General features: G+C 39.6%; 1 protein-coding gene across 1 annotated transcript in view; it reads right to left on the bottom strand.

Annotated features, from left to right (window-relative positions):
• The window catches only part of LOC146488415 (uncharacterized), a 16,586-nt gene extending 13,017 nt beyond the window's left edge, over positions 1-3,569 (bottom strand). Inside the window, exons 1-2 of the mRNA XM_085117546.1 lie at positions 3,508-3,569; positions 106-163 (exon numbers count right to left, since the gene is read on the bottom strand). The gene's annotated coding sequence lies outside the window, so the exon portion shown is untranslated. The remainder of the gene's footprint in view (positions 1-105; positions 164-3,507) is intronic.
• Between the last annotated feature and the right edge of the window lie 2,366 nt (positions 3,570-5,935).

The following is a 5,935-nucleotide window of genomic DNA, read 5'->3' as shown; positions in this document are numbered from 1 at the left end:
CAGTCAGGAGGAAACACCCTCGAATCGACTCTTACTGGGGTTTAATGTAACTGAGACTCAATCTACTGATTCTAGAATCAACTAAGAAGGCGAACAAATTCTTACCAGTGACTTTGAAGATTTTAAAGAATCTTAACAAGAGGCGTCGTTGAGTCAGAAGGTTCTACTGACGATAAGGGATAAGTGGGCGAACTTGACTTCTGTTTAGTCGAGTACTGCAATGTCGCCGTGTACCTTTAGTACATGCGAATTCGTTGCCCATTGAGACACTCTTGGCCAATCGTATTACAGAAAAATCTGTTTACAGACAGCTACATGATATGTGCTAGTTCCACGAAAAATCTCAACATTTATTATTTATTATATTATTTTGAATAAGGGCCAGATGTCACTTCCGAGAAATGCCGCTATTTTTAAACTGGAGTCACGTGCTCTAATTATTAAAATGTTTCAGATAACACTGCTCCTTGCCCGTCGTCGGTCGTTTAAAAGCCTTTCTGTTGAGAACGGACTTATACCGCCAAAACCTTCCCACAGAAAAGGTTTAATTCTTAAAACATTCAAAACATCCCGACCCTTACTTTACTATGTCAAATTTCGGATCTTAAACTCTGCTATTTGGTAATCTGAACCAAGATAAAGTAAGGACGTTACTGGCCAAATTATTGTGCTCGCCTTTAAGTAATGAAGCCTTTCCGGATTGCCTGAACTTTGACTGAGGTTTTAGCCAAGGATAAAAAACATACATGACTGTTTTAATTTTATCAAGATTAATTTAGTTACAAACGGCACAATTTTTAGTTACAAACGGCACAAAAACCTACATTTGACAATCGACCCAAAATTTAAATTTGTCACTGCCAAATATTTCTAATTCGTGTTTATGCCGGCGAGTGTTTTGACTTGTTGCTAAAGACCTGTGTTTACTTCTCATGCTTGTGATTGCGTCGCTAGTAAAAAACAGACTTTACCCAGGGGCACCCAACGGAATATTTCGGTAAAATATCTGTTCGATCGGATGGAAGGTATCCTAAAAGCTTCGAAAGTTTTCGCTTAGCGATCCCCTAGACTTTTCGAGGTTTTTCGGAAAATCATCAAGTTTCCCTAGCCAGAATTTTCGGAAATGATGTGCTCACGTTTTATAACTCACATAATTTTTGGACGGTGTTTTTGTCCGCTAAAATTTTCGTCCGTCAAGACTATTCTAAGAGCTGCTAAAAATTTCGCTGAGGAATTGAGGTATCATCAGGAATTTAAATTATTTAGGCCTGACACAGCACACAATTTTATCCCCTAACGTTTTTGGATGAATTGGTTATACGCCTATAATATTCGGATGAGCATTTGTATTCCCTAAGATTTTCGCTTAATTTTCGAAGTCATAGGTATAGCGAAAAACGTCCCCTAAAATTTTGTAATGAAACTGTGGCTACTACTGAAGTGTCCCCGAACTTTCGGCAAGACCCATCAGGATAGGTTAAACTTTCGCATAAGATAAAAAAGTCCCTCAAACCTTCGAAACGACCAATGTTCCACTAAGATATCCGAACAGATAAATATTTTTTTAGAGCAGCTCCAAATTAACCAAACAGCCTCCTAAAGCATACAGTAATCCATTATAGGCACTTCTGACGCATTTAGGGAGATTTGGTCGTTGGACGCCCCTGTTTACCGAGAGGGAAAAGACAAAAATGCCTAACAATAGGAAAATTAAAGTTGGTTCATCGGGTGTAAAATAACTCAAATGTTAACTGATCCAGGGACTGAATAGCTTTGGTTCGATGTGGTTCAAGGTTAACCGTTTTGAGATTCTAAACTGTGATTCTAAAATCAGCTGAAGGAGTAAGTGAATTCTTGTTCCTGTTGACTTGGAAGTCGCGAGTTGAGAGTAGAGGAGTCATTGTTATACCGCGGCAGGCTTGACAGTTGTGGAAACGAACAATCTATGATCTGTAGCTCGCCTTTTTAGGTGTGCCTCGTAAGTCATGTGAAACAATTAACCAATCCTAGCATGAACAAAGTTGTTTTTTATCCGGGCACTTGATATGTGCTATTTCCACGAAATCCTTAAACATCCTGTTTATCAAACAAAACCGCGAATCTGAAGATTTTCTATTGTTGAATCATTTTCTGATAATTATTTTGAAGCAATATATGCACTATTTAATACAGAAATAACACCTTAAAACCGTCTTTCCAGGTCCTCTTGTCAAAGATCGCTTCAATGTATCAACTCGAAATTTCCAGTAGAATTTCCAGATTAGATAGTACATTACGCGTCCATTTAATAAAGTGGGGCATGTAGCTTATCAATTATTTACTAAGGGTGTCTTCTTTAATATAATGCGTATGTTAATTCCCTAACTGAAGTATTTGTAATGTATTAACAACGTGAAAATTTACTAAAATACACAAAAATATGAACAAGGACAGCAACGTTGTTTTTATCCAGAGTTGATGTGTGCTAGTTACACGAAATCCTCAAACAGTTTTGATAAACTTCCTGCCCAAATATTATACCATCATATTGACTTGGTGTTTAAGATGACGGATAAATGTGACAATACTTTCCTTCAGAGAGATAAATCGGAACACTTCGGCTAAGGAATGCAGGATACACCAGATTATTCTGAAGTCCAATTTTCTCTGTCTTCGCCAGTGCAAGAGTTATTATTAGAACAAAAATATATAGAACCTCCATTTTAAAATATACTGAACGGGTTTGACCGGAGCTAAAAAAGTTGAGCTCAGTCATCGAAATATTTTTATTGCAGTGATTGTGATAACAATGCAAATGAAAAACCGTTATTCTGGGCCGGATTATTTTGAAAGAAATTTGTTACAAAAGCGAGGATTTTGTAAAAAACTCAGTCGTGAATCGTTAGGCTCATTCTAAAGTTTTAAGACCGTAGTTCTTTGAAAAATGTTGATTAAAGCGTCTCTGCAGCGGAAACAAATACAAACAAAATCAAATTATCCAAACTATATTCCCGTTTTCCGACAGTCAATTTAGCGATAAATTCCCAAAACCAGGATTTAACAAGCAATCAAATGCCGTGTTTCTTAATGAATATTCCTTGTTTGCGACAGTGCTTATGTCTAGCCGTTTCCTACAGTCGCCATCAAACTCTTTGTGCTTGTGTTTATCTCGAGCCGTTTGCTTACAGCCTCCATCGAACTCTTATTATTTAAATTTTATTAATTAAATGTTATTAAAAGTGCTTATCCTCGTTGCTCGTGGCTACGTTGCCAATGAAAATCAGGGTTACCAACAGAGGAAAGATGTTCAAAATATGGGACATTCCAAGAGCACCTAACGAGTTAAAAAACAGAAATCAGTCAGTCAGGAGGAAACACCCTCGAATCGACTCTTACTGGCGTTTAATGTAACTGAGACTCAATCTACTGTTTTTAGAATCAACTAAGAAGGCGAACAAATTCTTACCAGTGACTTTGAAGATTTTAAAGAATCTTAACAAGAGGCGTCGTTGAGTCAGAAGGTTCTACTGACGATAAGGGAGAAGTGGGCGAACTTGACTTCTGTTTAGTCGAGTACTGCAATGTCGCCGTGTACCTTTAGTACATGTGAATTCGAAGTAAGAAGGGTGTACCCCATTGAGATACTCTTAGCCAATCGTATTACAGACAAATATGTTTATAGACAGCAACATGATATGTGCTAGTTCCACGAAAAATCTTAACATTTATCAGTTGTTATATTATTTTGAATAAGGGCCAGATGTCACTTCCGAGAAATGCCGTTTTTATTACACTGGAGTCACGTGCTCTAATTATTAAAATTTTCAAGATAACACTTCTCCTTGCCCATCTTCGGTCGTTTAAAAGCCTTTCTGTACAGAACGGACTTACAGCGCCAAAACCTTTCCACAGAAAAGGTTAAAATTCCTAAAACATTTAAAACATCTTGACCCTTACTTTTCTATGTAAAATTTCGGATCTTAAACTCTGCTATTTGGTAAGCTGAACCAAAATAAAGTAAGGACGTTGCTGGCCAAATTATTGTGCTCTACTTTACGTTATGAAGCCTTTCCGGATTGCCTAAGTTTTGACTGAGGTTTTAGTCAAGGATAAAAAACACACATGGCTGTTTTAATTTCATTTAGATTAATTTAGTTACAAACAGCACAAAAACCTACATTTGACAATCAACCAAAAATTAAATTTGTCACTGTCATTGAACGAGTGTTTTGACTTGTTGCCAAAGACCTGTGTTTACTTTTCATGCTTGTGATTGCGTCGCTAGTAAAAACCAGGCCTTACCTGTAGTGTATGCCGGGATACTCACAAGATTACTATAGGATAGGGGCCTGAGAGAATCTGTAATGTCGGTTCATGTTGAGTTTGATCTCGTGGATTAAATCCGGTTCAATCACACTGATTTGCTTAAATGCGTCTTTACAAAGTCTACAATGGCGACGAGGATAAACTAGGAAGTTAACTAATCGAAGGATGGCCGTCAATACCGAGTTTGGAAAACGTAAACGCCTTCGATTGCACGGGCAACCCGACAAGCGTGGGCCCGCGTTGGAAACGATGGAAACGATCGTTCGTTTTCTTCCTGGAGGCCAAGGGCATCACAAGGGACTCTCAGCAAAAGGGTTTGCTGTTACATTGTGCTGGCCAAGATGTACAAGATATCTTCGATACGCTAACCGATCCAGGACCAGTGCCTGCGGAAGGTGATACGTTGTATGCGAAAGCCATGAGGTCGCCCGATGCACATTTCTTACCACAAGTTAATGTCCCATTTGAAAGGCACCAGTTCCGACAAGCAAAACAGGAGGAATCAGAAACTGCCGAACAATTTGTGAGCAGATTATTCCAGCTTGCCGAGAATTGCAACTTTGGGACGGCCAAGGAAGAAAACATCCGCGATCAGCTAATTGATAAGTGTCGGTCGCATGATCTTCGCAAGAAACTTCTGGCAGTGAGTGGCAAACTTACTCTTCAAAAGGCCCGAGATGTTGCTAGATCCATGGAGGCCGCTGAACTCCAGGCACGATCGATTGAAGGTGATTCAAAAGGTGAAAATAAAAATACGTTGGACGGAGCACTTGGGAATTCGTGGAAAGGAAACAAAGGAAATTGTTATCGATGCGGACTCGAGGGACATTTCGCATGAGACCCGGAGTGCACGGCTAGACTAGCTACCTGCGGGAAGTGTAAAAAAGTAGGTCATTTTGCTAAAGTTTGCAGGACAAAATCTGATGACAAAACAAGGAAAGGAGACATTCGTCAGGTTAGCGAAGAAGACGGTTTTGCGTTTACTATTCAAACAAGGGGAAAGGGAATACCAACCGTAGACATCGAGCTTGAAGAAGTACAACTGAAAGGAGTTCTTGTTCATTCTGGTTCCACCAGCAATGTCATTGACAGGGGTACATGGGAGATGCTGAAGAGAAACAACATCAAATGTGACTCAAGGAAATCAAACCGCAAAATGTACTCCTGTGGTAGTGATGAGCTACTCACCACGGCTGGTGAGTTTAAAACTGAACTGTTTTATAAAGATAAAGTTTACCCTGCATGTTTTGTTGTTGTGGAGGAGAAAGCTATATCGATACTTAGCCGCCAAACCTCAGAGGAGTGAGGGATATAAAAGATTGAAATCAACACTGTCAGCCATGACGCATTGCTGGAAGAATATTTCGACTGTTTTCAAGCAAAGCTCCAAATTGACGAATCAGTCAAGCCCATTGCGCAGAAGTTGAGACCCCCACCTTTTGGGCTACGAGACAAAATCGAATAGAAGCTGGAAGAACTGGTCAAGTCCAACATAATTGAACCTGTCGAAGGCCCGACACCATGGGTGAGCCCAGTTGTAGTAGTCCCCAAGCCCTCAGGAGATGTCAGGCTCTGCGTAAATATGAGAAAGGCTAACGAGGCTGTAGTACGGGAGCGTCACCCCATACCC

This window comes from Pavona decussata, unplaced genomic scaffold, assembly GCF_977016875.1.
Source record: "Pavona decussata unplaced genomic scaffold, jaPavDecu1.1 SCAFFOLD_9, whole genome shotgun sequence".
Classification (NCBI taxonomy): Eukaryota; Metazoa; Cnidaria; class Anthozoa; order Scleractinia; family Agariciidae; genus Pavona; species Pavona decussata.
Note: the sequence above shows the minus strand (reverse complement) of the source record. Positions and strands in the feature narration are given on the sequence as shown.